Source organism: Argopecten irradians, chromosome 8 (assembly GCF_041381155.1).
Source record: "Argopecten irradians isolate NY chromosome 8, Ai_NY, whole genome shotgun sequence".
NCBI lineage: Eukaryota > Metazoa > Mollusca > Bivalvia > Pectinida > Pectinidae > Argopecten > Argopecten irradians.
This window is the reverse complement of record NC_091141.1, coordinates 4,095,847-4,120,229: the sequence shown is the minus strand read 5'-3', so window position 1 is coordinate 4,120,229 and position 24,383 is coordinate 4,095,847. Positions and strand designations below refer to the sequence as shown.

General features: G+C 36.7%; 1 protein-coding gene across 5 annotated transcripts in view; it reads left to right on the top strand.

Annotated features, from left to right (window-relative positions):
- Positions 1 to 24,383, top strand: part of LOC138329134 (dihydropyrimidinase-like) — a 101,144-nt gene that overhangs the window by 33,217 nt on the left and 43,544 nt on the right. The window lies entirely within an intron of this gene.

Here is a 24,383-nt window from a genome sequence, read left to right as displayed (position 1 = left end):
GCACCCCTCCCTGTGTTGTATAAAATGGTTACACCGTTGTACCGTATAAAATTGTTACAACTTACAAACGTGCACCCCTCCCTGTGTTGTTGTACAACTTACAAACGTATATTTTATTAGAGATTTAATTGACCACTTCAATCTTTACATTATGTTTATGGTCCTTCTCATTTCTTGTGTCTATATATCCTAAAAAAAGCAATTGAGCGGGTAACACTCAAAATGCATGTACAATTTTAGCAATAAAAATTTTGAACACATAAATAATAATGCAAAGATGAAAATGCACAAAAACCATGTCCCATTAATTATACCATATGTTGGTAAATAGCATCGTTTGAGTACTGATGTTGAACCCTGAATCATGAACAACACCAATGTATGGTATTTCAACTGAATCATCAGGATTTCTTCACCAAGAGATGAAGGTTTCTGGCTTTAATCCAGTGCTAGGATCTTTGATACAAAGCACATAGTATTCTGGTGAATAGGAAACTTGTAGTGGGTCTGGATTTATAGTCAGCTTCCATTATCATCATTTAGATGTGGCTGTCAGGGCCAATAAAAACATTTTAGAAGTCGGTGATGGCCTGAAAATTCAGCAGCAAATTCAGTTCAAATGTCATAAAATATATAGCAGTTTATTTATTTATTATCTTTTTTTGTTTGTGGGGTTGTTGTTGTTATTTTCACCATTGACCACTACTAGTGGGTTTCGAATTTGAATCCCATGTAGCAAAGTTGTCAGGTACAACTGTGGTTTTTCTCTGGGTTCTTTGGATTCTCTCCCTCTCCTAAACCTGGCAAGGGTACACTGTACACTTGCTGCTTGTAATGATGTAAAACACAGCAATACAAGTGTATTACTATCCAAATGTTTGCTATAGGTTAAGGCAAAGTTTCCAATACGCCCCATGGTAGTTTATAGGGTAAAGTGTCGACCAGGGGTGGCTGTCCAATATTTACCTTTCCCATAATCTGAAGTGGTTGTCTAACATAACACCGGAGTTTAGATAAAAAAAACACCAGCTAGAGTGGCTTATACAGTATGTGGTAACTGTGACTGGCCTGGAGTGAGGGCCGATCCAGGATTTGGTAATTGTGACAGGCTGATTATTGACACAAGACCTTTGTGAAAAAGGTTTATTCCAGAGTCACCAGCTGTGTGTGTAGTTTTCTCTCATTCATCTCACTTTACCTGTCAGCCTTAACGATCCCACTCCCTAACGGCAAGCAACTAAAAAATTCCAGGTGTGTAGAAAATTTGAGGTGCACATATTGCACTTGATACTGTGATTAATAAATTAAATACCTATTGTTTGTAAAAGTGTACATGGAAACAATGGTATTATACCAACAATGACAAAAACAGTATAAAAATGAACTTATAAATGGTAATAATGTATAGAGGAAACATGTTGAGGTATTTTAGTGAGGCTGCTGATTATGTAACTAATTGTTATCTCATGTCTCCACAGTGGAATGTTTACACAGCACTATGCACATACCAAAACTGCCTTCCAGGTGCATATTCTCCAAAAAAAACCATCTAAATAAACATTTGTCCTCCACCTATAGTACACCTGCTATGAATGCACACCTACAGATGAGCTATAGTAGATCGAGTGATCTAAGTAAATTTCATATGCGTATATATCAACACAAGAACCCATTGGGTAACATAGGTTTATACGTAAAATCCTCTGTGTTAGTTACAGCATGTATACAGTGTGAGGGATAACTGTCAAACTTTGTCAGATTCTGATACCTTCAGTTATAAACAGGTGTGAACATTAGGGATCAGCCTCCCTGTTAATTACCAGGTACATGATGGTCCTCTCCAGGTCTCGACCCCTTCCCCAAACGTCCCCCTCTTCTTCCCCCTTGTAAGACAAAGATGATCAGGCCAACCTTAGGTATAGAAGGACATGCAGTGATAAATATCTTAACAGTACATGTGGGAAGTGATAAATATCTTAACAGTACATGTGGGAAGTGATAAATATCTTAACAGTACATGTGGGAAGTGATAAATATCTTAACAGTACATGTGGGAAGTGATAAATATCTTAACAGTACATGTGGGAAGTGATAAATATCTTAACAGTACATGTGGGAAGTGATAAATATCTTAACAGTACATGTGGGAAGTGATAAATATCTTAACAGTACATGTGGGAAGTGATAAATATCTTAACAGTACATGTGGGAAGTGATAAATATCTTAACAGTACATGTGGGAAGTGATAAATATCTTAACAGTACATGTGGGAAGTGATAAATATCTTAACAGTACATGTGGGAAGTGATAAATATCTTAACAGTACATGTGGGAAGTGATAAATATCTTAACATACATGTGGGAAGTGATAAATTAACAGTACATGTGGGAAGTGATAAATATCTTAACAGTACATGTGGGAAGTGATAAATATCTTAACAGTACATGTGGGAAGTGATAAATATCTTAACAGTACATGTGGGAAGTGATAAATATCTTAACAGTACATGTGGGAAGTGATAAATATCTTAACTGTACAGTACATGTGGCAATGATAATTCAGGTTTGTTTACAGTACATGTGGCAATGATAATTCAGGTTTGTTTACAGTACATGTGGCAATGATAATTCAGGTTTGTTTACAGTACATGTGGCAATGATAATTCAGGTTTGTTTACAGTACATGTGGGAATGATAATTCAGGTTTGTTTACAGTACATGTGGCAATGATAATTCAGGTTTGTTTACAGTACATGTGGCAATGATAATTCAGGTTTGTTTACAGTACATGTGGGAATGATAATTCAGGTTTGTTTACAGTACATGTGGCAATGATAATTCAGGTTTGTTTACAGTACATGTGGAATGATAATTCAGGTTTGTTTACAGTACATGTGGCAATGATAATTCAGGTTTGTTTACAGTACATGTGGCAATGATAATTCAGGTTTGTTTACAGTACATGTGGGAATGATAATTCAGGTTTGTTTACAGTACATGTGGGAATGATAATTCAGGTTTGTTTACAGTACATGTGGCAATGATAATTCAGGTTTGTTTACAGTACATGTGGCAATGATAATTCAGGTTTGTTTACAGTACATGTGGCAATGATAATTCAGGTTTGTTTACAGTACATGTGGCAATGATAATTCAGGTTTGTTTACAGTACATGTGGCAATGATAATTCAGGTTTGTTTACAGTACATGTGGGAATGATAATTCAGGTTTGTTTACAGTACATGTGGGAATGATAATTCAGGTTTGTTTACAGTACATGTGGCAATGATAATTCAGGTTTGTTTACAGTACATGTGGGAATGATAATTCAGGTTTGTTTACAGTACATGTGGGAATGATAATTCAGGTTTGTTTACAGTACATGTGGCAATGATAATTCAGGTTTGTTTACAGTACATGTGGCAATGATAATTCAGGTTTGTTTACAGTACATGTGGCAATGATAATTCAGGTTTGTTTACAGTACATGTGGCAATGATAATTCAGGTTTGTTTACAGTACATGTGGCAATGATAATTCAGGTTTGTTTACAGTACATGTGGCAATGATAATTCAGGTTTGTTTACAGTACATGTGGCAATGATAATTCAGGTTTGTTTACAGTACATGTGGCAATGATAATTCAGGTTTGTTTACAGTACATGTGGCAATGATAATTCAGGTTTGTTTACAGTACATGTGGGAATGATAATTCAGGTTTGTTTACAGTACATGTGGCAATGATAATTCAGGTTTGTTTACAGTACATGTGGCAATGATAATTCAGGTTTGTTTACAGTACATGTGGCAATGATAATTCAGGTTTGTTTACAGTACATGTGGCAATGATAATTCAGGTTTGTTTACAGTACATGTGGGAATGATAATTCAGGTTTGTTTACAGTACATGTGGCAATGATAATTCAGGTTTGTTTACAGTACATGTGGGATGATAATTCAGGTTTGTTTTACAGTACATGTGGAATGATAATTCAGGTTTGTTTACAGTACATGTGGCAATGATAATTCAGGTTTGTTTACAGTACATGTGGCAATGATAATTCAGTTTGTTTACAGTACATGTGGCAATGATAATTCAGGTTTGTTTACAGTACATGTGGGAATGATAATTCAGGTTTGTTTTACAGTACATGTGGGAATGATAATTCAGGTTTGTTTACAGTACATGTGGCAATGATAATTCAGGTTTGTTTACAGTACATGTGGGAATGATAATTCAGGTTTGTTTACAGTACATGTGGCAATGATAATTCAGGTTTGTTTACAGTACATGTGGGAATGATAATTCCAGGTTGTTTACAGTACATGTGGGAATGATAATTCAGGTTTGTTTTACAGTACATGTGGAATGATAATTCAGGTTTGTTTACAGTACATGTGGGAATGATAATTCAGGTTTTGTTTACAGTACATGTGGGAATGATAATTCAGGTTTGTTTACAGTACATGTGGAATGATAATTCAGGTTTGTTTACAGTACATGTAATGATAATTCAGGTTTGTTTACAGTACATGTGGCAATGATAAATTCAGGTTTGTTTACAGTACATGTAAACCCTCCAGAGCATCTTTTCTCTGGTACAGATAGATTAGCAGCTTCATCACTGTGGACAGTGATGTATGTTACCTCAGCTGAAGTCTGTCCAGTGCTCCTCTAAATGATCTGGTGGTGGTGATCAAGACTGACTATCCAGGAATTATGAAATTGAGACCATTTTAATCTAAGGAGAGATAATCTATTTTAGTTTCGAACTAGGGCAGATAATCTTGTAAATTTAGTTGAAGAAATTTAATGTCTAATGAAATGAGTACTTTTTGATGCATGGCCATTCATTTTAATTTGTGATAGCAATGAAGAGCTATTATATATATATATGTATATTTGTGTCTCCATAATCAGTCTTAAGAAAAAGGTCACAAATTAGGAGATCGTTAAAAATCCTGAAAAATATCATCATATCATCCAAGAGGAGACAATGTAGTATTACTCTAAGCAGTTCTACATTAAACTGACTGAGATTCTACCAACAGGTAGGTATATACCATTGGTTTTATGATCTGATGCATAAATATGACACCTGTACATATAGATATGTATCATAAAACGCAATGGGCTGTGGAAATTAGGATTAATTTAGAATAACCGTGAACTAGAACTAAATATCAATGTTATATGAACAGGTTACATCAATCTTTCACATGAGAATTTTGATTTAAGAAATATGAGAAGCGTGACTTTATATAATATACCTACATGTAATTTAATTCACTAGAAGAGTACATGTGCTTTAGTATTTACCTATGTTACATACAAACTTCATCACTTTAAAACATGCTTATCTAACCATTCTATTCACTTGTTCACAAGAAATCAATGAATCTTTTGCCTGGCCTGGGAATTTTCAGTCTTGAGCCTAATAGACAGAAGTCTGATAATTCCGGCACCACTGCCATATATAAAAAAAGAGCCTCGATCAGTTTGTCAATGTGACATGCAGGCTACAAAATACCATGGTAACCTGATAAATTCAATTGTCATGAAACTTTGAATTTCGGTGTGGGCTACATTACTGCTTAAAGTAGTGTTGTATTGATGATCGGCAATAATCGATTAACTGGCTAGATGACCCTCAAACGGTCCGATGATCGATTGAAAATGTCATAATCGATCATCGGGAAAAAAATCAAACTCATTAGAAATCAAATATTTTTCTATTAAAAACCTAAAATACACTGAAAACTCCCTAACATTCCTCCATGTCAATAATTTTCACCAAATACAGTCAAAAACAGGCCAGAAATTTTTGTTTTCAACATTCTATCCACTGCTCATAACAGAGAGGGCAAAACAAGCTTTTAATATATAGATTATAGGCAATTTGAATAGAAAATTGAACCGATCATTTTGTGCGATTATCGGATCGGATGAGTCTTCCGATTCCAACCGATGATCGATTATCATTTTTAGCCGATTATACAACACTAGCTTAAAGTTCAGCCTGTATATGAGTTCTGAACCGAACCCATTATTATAGAGTTATGCAGTTTTGATGTCACAAAAACATAAAGATGGCGTACATGTATAGTATCAATATGGACTGAGTGCGATAAATCATGGCACATTAACCAACTTAATTTGTAGCTGGCTTAACTAGTTTTGTGAAAATCCTTGTATTTTATAATTATTGTATGACTTATGGGATGTACATTGCCGTTAGAACCACGTTTTCCTCGTTTTGCTGCATAATTCATTAGATTATCCAGTTCTTTGAAGAAGGCAATAGGCTAAGCTGATGTAATCATTTAATGATAATAAATCATATATTTCTAATTATCTCATTCCTTATTCTTACAGAATGTTTTAGCCAATGCTTCGCTATTTTCTATGATGCAGTGTCTGATATTTGAGAGTGGGTTGGGCCATTTTGTAACACATTCCTTCAGCTGTAAAGCATGTGTGTCTTATAGTATCGGTGATAATTTACTATAGTTTATCAAGTACATGTGCCAGCTGCCTTCATTTTACACTTTGTATATTGTATCTGAATCATATCTTAAACAAATCATACCACATGTTTTGTCTAGCCTCTTCCGACTCTTTGGAAATCTTTGAAGATGAAGAAGTTGCTGTATAAAATTCTTCCCATTTATATACAATATAAAGTAAAGCCATAAACTGACAATTACACATAATGATAAATATATCAACTTGTCTCAAGTCTTAAGTTTAAGATGTTCATTTGAGTATTATAACTTGCAATTGACACTTAAATGCAGATTCAACCTAAAGAATGTACTGTAATTAAGGCAGAATTGCTGAGGATAAGAGATGAAATTTTCTTCCATCTAACTTAGCCTATAGGCAGTTGGTATAGTAGCTCACAAAGACTAAATACCTGAGCTTGATGTAGAAGCTACTGGACATGGCAAGGGCATGAAGCTATTAAAAATGAAAATGATCTTAGTATATTATGATAAAAATGAAAGAAACTTCATAATCATCAGTATCTCTCTAGGTCTGGTTACCTAGCAACCTTTGAATTAAAGATAGTTGGATAGGAGTCTTCAAAGATACATCTTTATCCTTCCTTCCTTTCAAAACATGACCACATAGAGGGATAGATGGAATTTGTTTCACAAATAACCTACATGTAGCAGTGATTTGGGACTAGGAGGGGTGCAGTCAAATTCTAGGCCTGAGTATGTTTGACTGCTGTGCCTGAATGGTGTTATATGTAGTTAAGCTTTTCGGAGGCCTGGAATATCAGATTATGATAAGATATCATTTAGGTCATCAGCATTTTCAAATGGAACTGAGAATAGACATATGAGCTCACTAAATTAAAAAAGAAATGGAATTCTTAGAATAACTTAGCATGGTATTTTTCAACCAATATAAATGCTGTCATTTCACCTAATTCCAAAACAGACAAAGCCTTAAGGGCAAATTGGGGAAAATTCATTTGGGAATCTGTGGTTTATTAATGGACTCCGGAAGTCCCTATAGAAAGAAAACTGTGTGGTTCTCTAAATTCTTATGTCTTGTTCATACAGCAATCTGTCAATATGAGTTCATTACAATTAGATCACTATCATAGTATTCACACCTACTACAGTGCGTTGGGAGAGATCAGAGGTGAACAGCTGTAGATGAGTACAAGATGATGGCCACCCAAGGATTTCAGTAAAGCAAACATATCCTCATTCCTTACACATGTAGACAGCTGATGTATTACACACTATTATGGCTCCTGACCACTCTCAAGGGTGCTGACCAACTTTTGTTTGTGCACTTGAAAGGCAGGCCTATGTGCTCCCTCTACTGATGGAAATTCCACACAGTTCTGTCTACATGGAGTTTACAAAACGTCAATATGAGAAGAAAATGATCAAGAATGTTTAGCTGAAATGCATGCACATGCCATTTTTCCAAAGTCCTGCAACTCATGTATTGAATATGTCAATCCACAACAAACGAGAGCTTTATAATGAAAGCTACATGCCAACTAGAGCTGAGAGCTTCGAGAGTGCATGGTTGGAGACCGATTGTCCAGATGCTGGGAAGTAAAACAAATGACAAATATGTCTGAATGTCACGCCACACTGACTATTCCTCAGGAGTCCATATGAACTCTGACCATAATCGACCATTGTTGTCTCTCTAGGGGAAAGTTTTTGTATCTGATGTTGACATGATCAAAGAATTACTTATTCTTCATAAATCAAAAAGGGCTACAAGTCTGTGATACTGCTGACGAGAACATAATGACCAGCCATGCAGATTTATCATCCTCATCATACTGGGGAAACTTAGTCCTATTTATAAGGCAATAAGGCAGAAGATCATGCAGTTCAATTTTGATACAATTGCTAAGAATTTCACAAAAACAAATTTATTTCACACAAAACTTATTCAATGAATCAGAGAAGCTTGAATGAAGTACAGTGTATAAGTGTTTCTTCAAGTATACAATGAAGTATTATTTCATCCATGCACGGCCACAATCAGATATCAACTCTGCATATAATTCATCAATTGAACTTAGTTTATTCATCATTAAGTGTTTTAAACTTTGAAAAGTTTAAATTTCCTGTTGAGTTAGTCGGACCAATGGCAATTGATAAGGGGTCAAGAAGAGAGGATGTATAGCTATAGATAATGTGATACGTGCTAATCAGGATTAGTGAGAGCTGCTGTGAGCGCTCATAGAAACTACCAGGGGTACGGATATATAGTATTGGTTTCATTGGTTTCATTTTAGTTTTATTTTATGACAATGGAATCAATCCTTTTAGGAGGGGGGGGGGGAGGTATTTTTTCTATCAAATATTCAGGCAGTCTTATTCAGTCAACTAACCAGCAGTGATTATAATGTACCAAATAATACACTGTCTCATAAACATTTGATGAATACTCCTCCCCCTCCCTTTTCAATCGGTTTATCATTATTAAAAACCAGAACATGTATAGTATTACAGAATTTAGCTATATAAACTCTCCACTATTCTCTGGAATATTCAAATCATCAGTAAAATATTTCTCGATAATTTTTCTGTCTGAGACATGTCTGATTGTAGAATTCTAAAAGTTTTAAATTAGGGGAGATAATCTAGTATTAGAATTTGGCTGATAAAATCTTATCAACGTGTACCCAGTTTAAATAAAGTATTCTAGCTTTTCCAGGTATATACTGGTTTATACTGTACAAGAACGGTTTAGTATGCATACACATATAATAGTGGCTTTTAAGGCATCGTGTAGTATTCTGAACATTGCTTACAGCAAGCTTACATGCAATTTGTAACTATATCATAGATAAAAATAATTTTTATTTACATAACTGTGCGTGACATTAGTTTTTTATGCATGTGAAGTAACTAATGCTACAGAAACGATGAAACGGAAACCTCGACAAAAAGTGTTACATTAATGTGTGTTAGATATATTCATATTTTGATGCGTGAAAGTTGTATCTTTTAATTTCTACCTAAAGAACACAAACATTCAATTTACATGTAAACGGAAGTTTAAATAACTAATATTTTTCAAGTTTTAAGCGATATCAGTAAAGAACTGGGGATAGCCTGATAATGGCTTATATTTAGATCTTGTCCACAAAGAAATATTTGGCAGAGTCTTATCACAAGCTATCAGATTTATAGTAGTGATGAGTCTTCAACTGCCTCTATTTTACCCCCTCTCTTTATCTGAAATATATATCCTAAACCCCCCATCGCCGCCACCTTCACCCCTCCTCCCCCCACAATCACCCCCCCACCCCACCCCCTAACCCCCCCAACCATACCTCCTCCCCTCCCTCTCTATGACTATATATCCTGTTGCAAAACTCTCCCTCCCTCACTACATCTCCCTTCATCCTTCCTTTTAATAAAAGAAGCAGATTTTTATTTTCATATTCAACAAATTTGATAACACCCCCATCCATTCTCCCCACCACATCCCACCTGTAGATATAGGAAATGGGACTATCCATGTTAACTAATTTGAGCTATATAGAGAACATCAGTTTTATAGCTCCATGTGAATCATGTTGAATGATTGATAAATTGACTTCCTCAAATATCGGGTCTTAGAGTTGGAATGAAGCCATGAGGTGTGGGCTCTTTGAAAAATATCATATATAGTTCAATAGCATGATACGCTCCAAATTACCTTTAGGTGAGTCGCATTTCAAAATAAAATATAAGTCTAATAAAAGAGATAAAATTAGGCTTGGATTTGATGTTGAATCCGTTCACCAAGACCATACTGTGACATCATATTTTAACTATGATGTCATTATTTACCTGTGACAGGACAACTCTGTGACATCAATTAATTATGACGTCATTATTTACCAGTGACAGGACAATTATGCAATGTCATATTTTCATTACGTCATTACTTGTGATGTCACATTAGTCTAATTACACATTTTAGGCTATTTATGTTATGGTCGTATGACATAGCTGAATAGGCCATGGCCAGTAATAAGGAGTTTTTGTGGGATTTTGTACAAATTATTGCTATCTCCATTCCCTGATATTGGTGTGACTTCAACATATGTTACATCTATTGTTCTGTAATTGGTTCCATTATTGGCTATGTATAGAGTATTTTGTGACATTTGTATAATAAATGAGCCAATGACTCACACATGTTAGGTGAAACAGCTCTCGATTAACATTATAAGGGATATTTCTACACAGCTCTATCTCCGCAATTATTGATTTTAACGTTTCGTAATCATAGGTGAGATCTATGATAATTGTTCCTTAATTTAAGTTCCACTGTGAGGAACAGAAAAATTAGATATTCCTAATTCTTTTGTGAGAACTGCAGATGGTTTTCATGATTGGTATTTTATCGAAGATTGCCTAAAGCCTTTTTTGTCCTGTAAAAATAAAATCTAGATACCACCAGTGATATGGTGTAGAGTTTGAACAGCTGTGTAATGTTAACTCCTGTGTCTCCTGAAGTGTAAAAAGTACTGTGGATCAATACTTGTTATACTTTTATGACAATCAGTTATCCTGAGTTAAACTGTATTTTGATGGAATGTATAAAGTGCCAAAAACACCAGTTGGCTTATAATCCTTTTGCATACCAGATGATATATTTTTTGTTGCTCAAATTTTTGATCAACTCGAATCAGTATGAGGTTTTGCTAAATAACTTTGAAGAATTGGGGTTAACTTTTAGAAGCCCTTTTTAGATGGGCACATGCAGTGTTACACTTGTCAGTCCCACCCTAATTGCTTTAATGCTTCTTTAGGTAGTCCTATCTCGTGAAACTTTTATATTTACCCAGATTTCAATTTGGAAAATGAAGAATTTATGCCTCCATTCCTATTATGCATTATGTAGCTGTTTCACCCTAACCATCTGTGATGATTGCTGCTTTGGTTCAACAAGTGTCTTTTCTTACAACTGTCTGTCTCTCCAGAATCTCAGACAAAAAGCATCATGGAACATTTTATAAAGTCATGAGAGTTCTTGCTCCATCGGAAGCTAGTCCTCTGAGAGGAATGTCAGACAGCTTTTAGCTAAAGCTTCAATACTTATGGTACATTTGTAGTAGGCCCTATCTGAATATTGTCTTTGAGGGATTTCTGTCCGGCTACATTTGTAGTTAGCCCTATCTGAATATTGTCTTTGAGGGATTTCTGTCCGGCTACATTTGTAGTAGGCCCTATCTGAATATTGTCTTTGAGGGATTTCTGTACGGCTACATTTGTAGTAGGCCCTATCTGAAATTGTCTTTGAGGGATTTCTGTCCGGCTTCTTTTGTAGTAGGCCCTACTGAATTTGTCTTTGAGGGTTCTGTCGGCTCATTTGTATAGGCCCTATCTGAATATTGTCTTTGAGGGATTTCTGTCCGGCTACATTTGTAGTAGGCTCTATCTGAATGTTGTCTTTGAGGGATCTCTGTCTGGCTACATTTGTAGTAGGCCCTATCTGAATATTGTCTTTGAGGGATTTCTGTCTGGCTACATTTGTAGTAGGCCCTATCTGAATATTGTCTTTAGGGATTTCTGTCGCTACATTTGTAGTAGGCCCTATCTGAATATTGTCTTTGAGGGATTTCTGTCTGGCTACATTTGTAGTAGGCCCTATCTGAATATTGTCTTTGAGGGATTCTGTCCGGCTACATTTGTAGTAGCCCTATCTGAATATTGCTTTGAGGGATTTCTGTCCGGCTACATTTGTAGTAGCCCTATCTGAATATTGTCTTTGAGGGATTTCTGTCCGGCTACATTTGTAGTAGGCCCTATCTGAATATTGTCTTTGAGGGATTTCTGTACGGCTACATTTGTAGTAGGCCCTATCTGAATATTGTCTTTGAGGGATTTCTGTCCGGCTACATTTGTAGTAGGCCCTATCTGAATATTGTCTTTGAGGGATTTCTGTCCGGCTACATTTGTAGTAGGCCCTATCTGAATATTGTCTTTGAGGGATTTCTGTCCGGCTACATTTGTAGTAGGCCCTATCTGAATATTGTCTTTGAGGGATCTCTGTCCGGCTACATTTGTAGTAGGCTCTATCTGAATGTTGTCTTTGAGGGATCTCTGTCTGGCTACATTTGTAGTAGGCCCTATCTGAATATTGTCTTTGAGGGATTTCTGTCTGGCTACATTTGTAGTAGGCCCTATCTGAATATTGTCTTTAAGGGGATTTCTGTCTGGCTACATTTGTAGTAGGCCCTATCTGAATATTGTCTTTGAGGGATTTCTGTCTGGCTACATTTGTAGTAGGCCTATCTGAATATTGTCTTTGAGGGATTTCTGTCGGCTACATTTGTAGTTAGCCCTATCTGAATATTGTCTTTGAGGGATCTCTGTCCGGCTACATTTGTAGTTAGCCCTATCTGAATATTGTCTTTGAGGGATTTCTGTCCGGCTTCTTTTGTAGTAGGCCCTACCTGAATATTGTCTTTGAGGGATTTCTGTCCGGCTACATTTGTAGTAGGCCCTATCTGAATATTGTCTTTGAGGGATTTCTGTCCGGCTACATTTGTAGTAGGCTCTATCTGAATGTTGTCTTTGAGGGATCTCTGTCTGGCTACATTTGTAGTAGGCCCTATCTGAATATTGTCTTTGAGGGATTTCTGTCTGGCTACATTTGTAGTAGGCCCTATCTGAATATTGTCTTTAAGGGATTTCTGTCTGGCTACATTTGTAGTAGGCCCTATCTGAATATTGTCTTTGAGGGATTTCTGTCTGGCTACATTTGTAGTAGGCCCTATCTGAATATTGTCTTTGAGGGATTTCTGTCCGGCTACATTTGTAGTTAGCCCTATCTGAATATTGTCTTTGAGGGATCTCTGTCCGGCTACATTTGTAGTTAGCCCTATCTGAATATTGTCTTTGAGGGATTTCTGTCCGGCTACATTTGTAGTAGGCCCTATCTGAATATTGTCTTTGAGGGATTTCTGTACGGCTACATTTGTAGTAGGCCCTATCTGAATATTGTCTTTGAGGGATTTCTGTCCGGCTTCTTTTGTAGTAGGCCCTACCTGAATATTGTCTTTGAGGGATTTCTGTCCGGCTACATTTGTAGTAGGCCCTATCTGAATATTGTCTTTGAGGGATTTCTGTCCGGCTACATTTGTAGTAGGCCCTATCTGAATATTGTCTTTGAGGGATCTCTGTCCGGCTACATTTGTAGTAGGCTCTATCTGAATGTTGTCTTTGAGGGATCTCTGTCTGGCTACATTTGTAGTAGGCCCTATCTGAATATTGTCTTTGAGGGATTTCTGTCTGGCTACATTTGTAGTAGGCCCTATCTGAATATTGTCTTTAAGGGATTTCTGTCGGCTACATTTGTAGTAGGCCCTATCTGAATATTGTCTTTGAGGGATTTCTGTCTGGCTACATTGTAGTAGGCCCTATCTGAATATTGTCTTTGAGGGATTTCTGTCCGGCTACATTTGTAGTTAGCCCTATCTGAATATTGTCTTTGAGGGATCTCTGTCCGGCTACATTTGTAGTTAGCCCTATCTGAATATTGTCTTTGAGGGATTTTGTCATTTGTAGGGCCCTATCTGAATATTGTCTGTGAGGGATTTCTGTCGGCACATTTGTAGTAGGCCCTATCTGAATATTGTCTTTGAGGGATTTCTGTCCGGCTACATTTGTAGTAGGCCCTATCTGAATATTGTCTTTGAGGGATTTCTGTCTGGCTACATTTGTAGTAGGCCCTATCTGAATATTGTCTTTGAGGGATTTCTGTCTGGCTACATTTGTAGTAGGCCCTATCTGAATATTGTCTTTGAGGGATTTCTGTCTGGCTACATTTGTAGTAGGCCCTATCTGAATATTGTCTTTGAGGGATTTCTGTCTGGCTACATTTGTAGTAGGCCCTATCTGAATATTGTCTTTGAGGGGCCCATCTCTGTCCGGCTACATTTGTAGTAGGCCCTATCTGAATATTGTCTTTGAGGGATTTCTGTCCGGCTACATTTGTAGAAGGCCCTATCTGAATATTGTCTTTGAGGGATTTCTGTCTGGCTACATTTGTAGTTAGCCCTATCTGAATATTGTCTTTGAGGGATCTCTGTCCGGCTGTATCCTAAAACATCAATATCGATGCTAAGTGTGTAATGGTAAAGGTCCTAGCCAATTATGATATTGTCCAGCAGGGAATTCAGCCAAGCTATAACCTTAAAATCATCAATACTAATGGACCCTTCGACACATGTATTGTTGAGAGTCCTATAGCCATATTGGAATTTTTGTCTAGGAGGAACCCTGGTAAGAATATAGCGATTAACAAAGTTCTGGTTCTATTAGAACATTGTCCTAGAGGGATCTCTCGACCCAACTATTACTTTACACATCAATACTAATGGTACGTGTGTATGAGATAAGGCCGGTCTATAACACAGACAGAATCAATACCAGAGTCCATTATTCTGGTACAAACAACAGGCACAGCTAAATACACAAGGATAATTATCAAAAATGGCAAATCACATATCAAAAGTCTGGAAAATTGGCTAGGACTCAATGTTATTCTAAAATTAGCATATTGATAGGGGAAAGTATTGATCAGACTTGGTTGATGATTATGTTATGATGGTGATTTCCTTTGTTTGTTGGTCTCTGGCGATGGTGATATCCTTTGTTTATTGGTCTCTGGCGATGGTGATATCCTTTGTTTGTTGGTCGGGTGATGGTGATGTACTTTGTTTGTTGGCCTCCGGTGATGGTGATATCCTTTGTTTGTTGGTCTCTGGCGATGGTGATATCCTTTGTTTATTGGTCTCTGGCGATGGTGATATCCTTTGTTTGTTGGTCTCTGGCGATGGTGATATCCTTTTTGCCCCGTTTATCAAGACCGCATGGTTATTCAGACCACTCTTCCCTGTTCCCTTGGATGGTCTTTATGGACAAGTGTGACTGTACCACAAGTAGCAAGTATTTAAGTATCACCTGAGGCTGATTGAAAAGAATCTCTCTCGCCCTCCCCCCCCCGATCTCCCAAGTATCACCATGGATGATAATGGTAGTTAGCACCTGACCAAAGGATAGCACATGTCCAGCAGATAGATATAGAACTGCAGGTATAGATTGCATATTAAATAAGGTACTTTACTACTCCCCTTGAGAAATCAACCCATGTGTAAATCCTGATAATATATGAATTGTTCATTATACAATCATTTTGTCTGCCTCTGTATCAACAAAACAATGGACCATATACAATGGCAGGTCAAAGGGAGGTTGGTCAGAAAGTTGTTGTGACAAGGGAGAGTACGGTAAACCTCCGGTTAATTCGAACCGCCGGATAGTTCGAACACACAATTTTTTCCAGAAAAACGGTAATTTTTTAGCTAGTGATAGTTCGAACACTGACTTTTTATAATCAATCCTATTTCGGATAGTTCGAACACGTCAAATTATGAACGTAAAAGTAAGATTTTTGTCGGCAAACCGGCGCAATGGGGTCCCTAAAAATGGCGATATATTTTGCATATTGCAACAGTTTTGATGTTTGGAATAAAGATTGTATAAATGATCATTATAATGACCATACGACAGATAAGTAATGAACATTTTAAGCCATAAATAAAAATTATTTATGCCGATATATCGTACACAAAGCAGCAAGGCCAAATGTTTAATTTTAGGCCCCGACAATGTATATTTAAATTCGCTGTACCTGATGGAAACACGTGGAAGAAATTGCCAATGTTTGTTAAGTCCAATCTAGATACGGATATCAATTTAAGTCGACATTAAAATATGCAATCAATCTATCTTTAATCAGCCAATCAAGGTGTTAAATTACCTGTAAACACGTGCCTCATGCTGGCTTGGACAGGCCAGTTACGAGGTGTCACAGCGAGCATCAAAAGCCAGCCGCTGGGTCACAGCAAGTGAGTGTGATTACATATTCAGCTCCAGCCAAAACAATCCACGTGTTGGGTAATTGAACAATAGATACATAGCTTTTCATCAGGTTAAAACTAGTTACGTAATTTTAGAAGCAGACAATATACAATCGGGTTTTGGACAATCTGACGGTCACAGTGCGCTTGTGACCTATTTTTACGAAATGAATGTAAACAAATATTTTCAACAGCAGTTTCGTAAATGCAACCAGATTTTCTTTAACTAAAAAAGTAAATAAATAAATTTACATTTGTTACAAAATATAACAAAGATCTAACTAGATTTTGTGTGGTTAAAATAAAGTTTCTATCTCAGTTAACGGACGTCGATGTAAATTATAGGCCGCGATCGTGAACGGTGCTGTTTGGGGCCTTGTCCATGTGCACATATGCATGCGGCTTCTGCTATGCAATTAATTAGGATATAAATTCACCATTTAAATGCTCATGTTTACGAGAAAATGGTTGAATATAATATCTTCAGGAAACTAAATACTTTCCCTATAGATTTTCTGCCTTACATTGCTTATGCCAGGTACATCGGTACAAAACTGGTTTTTACCGATTTCAACTCTGATAGTTCGAACTCACGATTTTTTCCTGAAGCTTAATTTCGGATAATTCGAACTGGTCCATCAATATTTATTTAATTTTGTTCGAACTAACCGAAGGTTTACCGTAACTCTGTATTGGAAACTAAAACATTTTCGTTATGTATGCACATTTATTGATTTTAAGATGAATATAATCATATTGCACATTACAATTAGAAAACTCCCTAGAAGCTGATCTCTGCTGTTTTATGTGCTTTCAGTCTGACAGTTCATATGAATAGAGCATTATCCAAGCTTGAAGCTCAATATTTTAGCCTCATATTGTTTCCTTCTGTTTTATGTTTTGCTTATTTCATTGGAAGCCTTAGTTATTTTTTGTTGAGCTTGCATTGTTGGGTACAGAACACTTTCTTGGATAGCCAGGACCAGTCGCTGCTGGTCTGTAGAGTATTAGAGATGGCTGGCAAACGGCCATGTTTGTTCTGGATCTGTATGGAATGTCAGAAACAAGTTGTTGGTTGGACTTGTCATTTCTGAAGTCTATCATATCTGTGTTTGGTACATAATGTATCACAACTTGTAGGATTCAGCATAGACCAATGTTACTGTAGTTGATGTGTGTAGTAGCCATATATACTACGGGTCATAAATGACAGAATTTCTTCGCCATCAAATCTGACATGTAAGCCCAGCTCGACTGCCTATGGTTGCATGTTGGCAGACACATGATGTCTGGGCATTAGAAATATATCCTAACCTGTGAAAGTAAGCAAAATTATAATGAGCTTAGAATTAGATGATACTAATAAGTTAGTGGCATACCACCTTGATCTGCAGAGCTAAAGGTGTTGCCTATTGGTTTTAGGTAAACAGTATTCATGTCTGGTTTACTTGTGACATGACTTCATTGCTGTTTTTTTCTCATAGATTTCAATTTTTTTCTTTCAATTTGTCCTTAGTTTGGAAGTTCTGTTATACTGTAAGGATTCCAGAAAAAGAGGCTAGTAGAGTGACTCTTAAAACACCTGAAATGCACAATTATAAATGACACAAGAGAGATATTGTATATTCTACTGACAATAAGGCCTCATTCTGAAGTCCCTTCCCCTTTTTAGAAGCATAGTCAGGGGAACAATCACACTTAACTTCGTACACTAGGTGGTGCAAGTAGCACCACCAATTCTGTTCTTTTCTTGACGCTGCATCCATCAGAAGTATTCTCACAGAGCTGGTATGGCAGACAATGTTATTGAGAATCAAAGTTCAGCAAAAAGTTCAATGAAAAATTGGACTTAATTGAATCAAATATTATAAGTGTTGTAAGTGATCAAAGACCTACATTTAGTAATATAAGACCTCTCTTCTTAAAAATCTCAGTTTATTTTTAGGATTAGAGAAGGGGGGGGGGGGGGCTTTTTCTGCAGAAAGTCAGTTCAAAAAATACAACAGTTAGCCATACTGTACACATTGACTACATGGTTTTATGAAGGCCCATAATGGTAATTGAGAGTATCCTGAAGTGACGGTCTTATTATCACAAAACACTTGTTATTGCTCGCCCACAAAGAGGGTTATCATACTTTAATGGTGGATATGATTAGTAGAGATTGTTTGTTTGGAGTTTATACCCTACTCTCACCAGCTGAATCAGTTGTACAGTACACTATATACATGTGGTTTATGACATCATAAACCCAATATTGCTGGAGGTCTTCCTGTGGTCAGATGTGTATTGGATGTGATCACTCGTGGTGCTGGGCAGATGTAGTCCCCCCTTGGGATATTAACGACAACTACCTAGTCCTTTTGTGCCCTCGCTACCACTGGCGGGAATTGTACTGGCAGCTCATATAGGTTTGAACAATCAGCTGGTCCTTTGTCTCTCCGTGCACATTCCAATTGGCTTGGGACTGTGACGCGCTATCAAACTGTGGCGAGACAAACCATGGTTCTGGAGGTCGTTTTTCTGCTTGGTAGCTGGCATGCATGAAGACATAGTTAGGTGTTTGACGGTCAACAGTCTGATCGGCAGGAAGATTATTTTGTTTACGCAGTATGTACTGTCTTTTCAGATAGGCGATCTCAAAGTTGTTCTTCCTGTTGCCCTTGGCCTCAGGCCGCTAGGTGGAGTGGATATCTACTAGGGATGCTGGGCTGTCTAGTCTTGGGCAATTGCCGATAAGACTTCTGGTCATTGGTTTTTTCTCAGGGTACTCAGGCTATCCGCCACAAACAAACCTGGCATGTCATTAAATGACCTTGGCTGTTAATAGGATGTTAAATTAAAGCAAATCTATGCAAGCACTAAAGAATTGAAATTCTTTGGTAACTATAACACTCTAGTCGTTCTATGTGTCCGTACACGACCTTGTTTTTCTGTGAGAAGCAAATGACGAAATAATTTGGAATTTGAAAGATTGACGTACGTTACATTTGAATCAAATGTATTTCATTTGCTTGCTGTAACAGTATAGTGTAGTACTTTGAGATGAAACGTTCTCCAATGTAAAAATAGAATAACCATGACTTATAAAGCCTTTCATCACTTAAATCAAAACAAAAATAAATGTTTCAGATGCACATCATGCGTTTTTCCAACTTGGGCTATAAGTAAGAAGGCTGGCATGCAGTCAAGGAATTTATGGGTAAAATTAGAAAGATAGGGTTTTTAAATTCACAGTGTGTGAATCACAGGAGAACACTAAATAGACTAAAAAGTATACCCTGTGCATGGTGCCATGTGATTGCCAGAGAGTACATAACTTTTATTGTCAACTTCCATGTGTCAAATTTCACCCAATGGCATTTTCAGGAAAACAAGTTATTTGGGCCATAGTGAACTTTTATACAGAGTTAAAGGCCTTTTTATAAGCTACAAATGTTTCAATCCTAAGCTTTGAAGCTGTTCATTATGTAAACATTTGTGTAGCTTGAATATAAAGTGGTAATCTACACTTCCTCGCATACAGTTGTAAAATTTATGATTGATTTGATAGGTAAAATATTATAGAAATTTGTAAAAAGTTTTGTGAAATTAATATTATAGTAAGAAAGAGTCCATAATAGTATATAGCCATTTTTAATTCTAAATTGTTAGATAGTAACATTTGCACTCAGCTACCTTCATCTAGGTTAAAACTCTACTTTGCTGTGTATAAATGTCATGATTGGATATCTCACTTGAAATTATAAAACGAGACAGAAAAGCGACAGAAGAAAAAGGAAAATCATGTAGGCTAAATAAGAACAATTTATCATCCAAATTTTATTCATGAATGCATGGCATAATTAGAATTTTATGAAGGGAAGCTTGCTGTTATTTTTGCCTAAGTAATAAGTGGGTTAATTTTTTTTATCTGAGGTTGTGGTTTAATTCCTTTCAAAAGACTAGGTGTTCCACGTGTCTCAGAGACGCATTCCACAATCTCAAGAGATGATTATTCCATACACTTGGGAGACAGTTGTTCCATACAATTCTTAGACTCTAGTTGCCTTATGTGGCAGCAGGTGTGTTCCAGAGGTCCCAGAGACAGGTGTTCTTAACATCTCAGAATGATGTGTTCCAAAGGTCTCGGAGACAGGTGTTCTTAACATCCAAGAGAGGTATGTTCCAGAGGTCCTGGAGACCAGTGTTCTTAACATCTCGGAATGATGTGTTCCAAAGGTCTGGGAAACAGGTGTTCTTAACATCTCAGAATGATGTGTTCCAAAGGTCTCGGAGACAGGTGTTCTTAACATCTCAGAGAGGTGTGTTTCAGAGGTCACAGAGACAGGTGTTCTTAACATCTCAGAATGATGTGTTCCCAAGGTCACTGAGACAGGTGTTCTTAACATCTGAAAGAGGGGTGTTCCGCTTGTCTTGTCCCAAATATCTCAAGAACATATGTTCCACATGCCAAAGACAGATGTAGAGATGATAAGTGTCCCATGTCTTAGATACAGGTAGATATTCAATGGGTCTCTGAGAAAGGCATTCCACAGGAAACAAGTGTGCCAAATGTCTAAGTAGGTGAAGACAAGTGTTAGCCACATCTTTATCTATTAAAAAAAATATTCCACATGCCTCAAAGAGACTGTATACCTGCTAACTGCAAATGAAGAAATGATTGATTTCCCCATATTGTTTATTATCAGGCAGTATAGTCACACCTTACATAAACATATATTTTTACCTGTAAAACTTCATACAATGCATTCCCATTGACTTACTATAAAATCCTTAGCATTAGCCTTATAAGCTTTATTTTGATTTTCACGTGTCTAACAAAAGTTAGGGTGTTCTATTTCAGACGTGTATATAATCCCAGTCAGTATGATCTCTACCAATACGTCCCACCATTCTCCTATAAAACCATCGTCGTACTATTTACTTTACCTGCTGATAATATTATCATTGGGTATTACTTGGCTATCCTAAGGACTTAATGGAAATGTATGGCACATTTAAACTGTAAAGGAATCTGTCCTTGGTCTCATATTGACCACTATTAGTTATCTCCTCGAGCATTTTGTTCAACAAAATCAATATTTCAATATGTAGGGTTTAGCTTAAACATACACAGTCCCTCACACTGATATCTTAACTGACATCTTATGGATATATAGATTTTGTTTTATATTTGGTGTTTTTGCCGACAGCTGAGAATAATTGCACTCAGTGAGCTGATGATGGCCTGTTTACTTCACATAACAGACCCATACATCAAAAATGTTGTTAAATTCATGGAATGAAAAACGCATCCATTATAATTAATACTTGTTATTTTTGTTGACCTAAATATGATTTTACCTATTATTTTTATGTCTGCTGTACATGTAAGAGTAACAGGTACTGTATTTGACCCAATTAAATTAAAGCACCCCAGTACCTATATTGGCACCCCTCAGTTTCATTTGACCTCAAATTAAATGCAAACTGATCATGAGAATTCTTAACACAATGGTTTCTTTATTTGATTTCTGCACTTGATATGTGGCTATATTTATGGAACAATTTCTTGATATGCCCTTATTTTGCCAATAATTCAAACACCCTGGGTACTTTTTGGGTTAAATATATATATATAAATGATCATAAACATGTTGATTTGGACCCTGTAGGATGTGTAGGTGTTAAATATATATATAATGATCACATCACATGTTGATTACCCTGTAGGATGTGTAGGTGTTAAATATATATATAATGATCACATCACATGTGGATTACCCAGTAGGATGTGTAGGTGTTAAATATATATATAATGATCACATCACATGTGGATTACCCAGTAGGATGTGTAGGTGTTAAATATATATATAATGATCACATCACATGTGGATTACCCAGTGATGTGTAGGAATGTGTAGGGGTGTTAAATATATATATAATGATCACATCACATGTGGATTACCCAGTAGGATGTGTAGGTGTTAAATATATATATAATGATCACATCACATGTGGATTACCCAGTAGGATGTGTAGGTGTTAAATATATATATAATGATCACATCACATGTGGATTACCCAGTAGGATGTGTAGGTGTTAAATATATATATAATGATCACATCACATGTGGATTACCCAGTAGGATGTGTAGGTGTTAAATATATATATAATGATCACATCACATGTGGATTACCCAGTAGGATGTGTAGGTGTTAAATATATATATAATGATCACATCACATGTGGATTACCCAGTAGGATGTGTAGGTGTTAAATATATATATAATGATCACATCACATGTGGATTACCCAGTAGGATGTGTAGGTGTTAGATATATATATAATGATTACATCACATGTGGATTACCCAGTAGGATGTGTAGGTAATACAGATTAAGGTATTATAGACACGCTCAGCAGTACCTCTGTTATAACATTATATATAGTACACCTAACGTTTGGATTAAGGTGGATTAGGACACCGTCTACCAGGTGTAAGGCTTTAACCTGAACCCCCAGATAGCGGTTCCTATTTCAGTCACTGTGACATTGGCTCGGTAGTTATATAGAAAGTCACCTTCAAATATCTGATAGTAACAAAACAAGTAATAGATTTAAAACATAAAAATGTGTGCTAGGTTGAAAGTTAGATGATAGTGAAATGGTTTTGAAGAAAATTGTTTTGATATTTCAGAATATGTTATTGTGTTAAATGTAAAAATACATGATATTCTATGCAGTACCATGTATGGTAAAAGTAACTCTTAACAAAATTTGTTCCTGATCACGAAAGTAGATTTCCATGACCTTGCACTATGAGGTAGATGTTCCCTGGGCAGAGTTGATTTCCTAACATGTGTATTCACAGACATACCACAGCATTATGTATGATAACAGGTGCTTGTATTACTGTGTCTGTGTAATTATAACGAGTGTATAAGTTGTCTGTACTATATATGTGGAGAGACCTTGGCCAGATGATTTCTATAAGGAGCTACGATATTTAGACAATAGGAACAGGAAGTGTTAATTACTTCGTAATGATCATTTTATTTTTCTTGTATATATACATGATGCCATCCTCCTGTTGTATGCCAGTGTTTAAACATGACAGACACAGATAGGCACCACATACAGTTTGGCACCATGGTTTTGCACCACAGATAGGTACCACAGTTTGGCACCACGGTTTATAATCAACCAACTGACATTGTTCATCTAGACCTTATAGGCATTGTTTTTAAATTGAAAAATTTGTAGGAACTGAAAGTGGCACTAGGGATTTGAATACATGCAGCCAGTCTGCCGATTCTCCAGAATCGGAGAGAGACATCTACAAATTCCTTCCATGAATAGTTATCAATAATGGAAACAATTGGACCATGGCCAAACTTATGTTTTCCAACATTTTGTCCATCAGGCAATAGCTCCAGATCCAAATGTCTGAGACAAATATCTACAAACATATAAGGAAAGACAAAGAAAACTCATTTTAGGCCTCTCATATGCTTGTTAATCATACAACATCCAGAGGTCTAAATGTGGCCTCTGTGACCCACAGTAGCACCAGCCACACTGAGAACCAAAGGGTCCAAAGACCACAGTCTTTCTGTGCCAAAAGACAAGGACAGAGCAGCTAAGCAGACCAGGACACCACAGAGTATACAGAGCTGTTACACTAACCAATCTACCAGTTATACACATCACAGGGCCTCCATCAGTAGTGGGCCGCCCCCAACTTATACCACAGATAACCACACATTACATGGCTAATGGAACTTAGCATCACAGGGCCTCCATCAGTAGAGGGCCGCCCCCAACTTATACCACAGATTACTACGCATTACATGGCTAATGGAACTTAGTTATATCCCTTTGGGCCCTGATTAGTTCTAGGCCTGCTTCATCATACTCAATGTGCCATTAAATAAAACAGAATTACTGGGATCCCCATTATCATGTCTCGGCTTTATTTGAA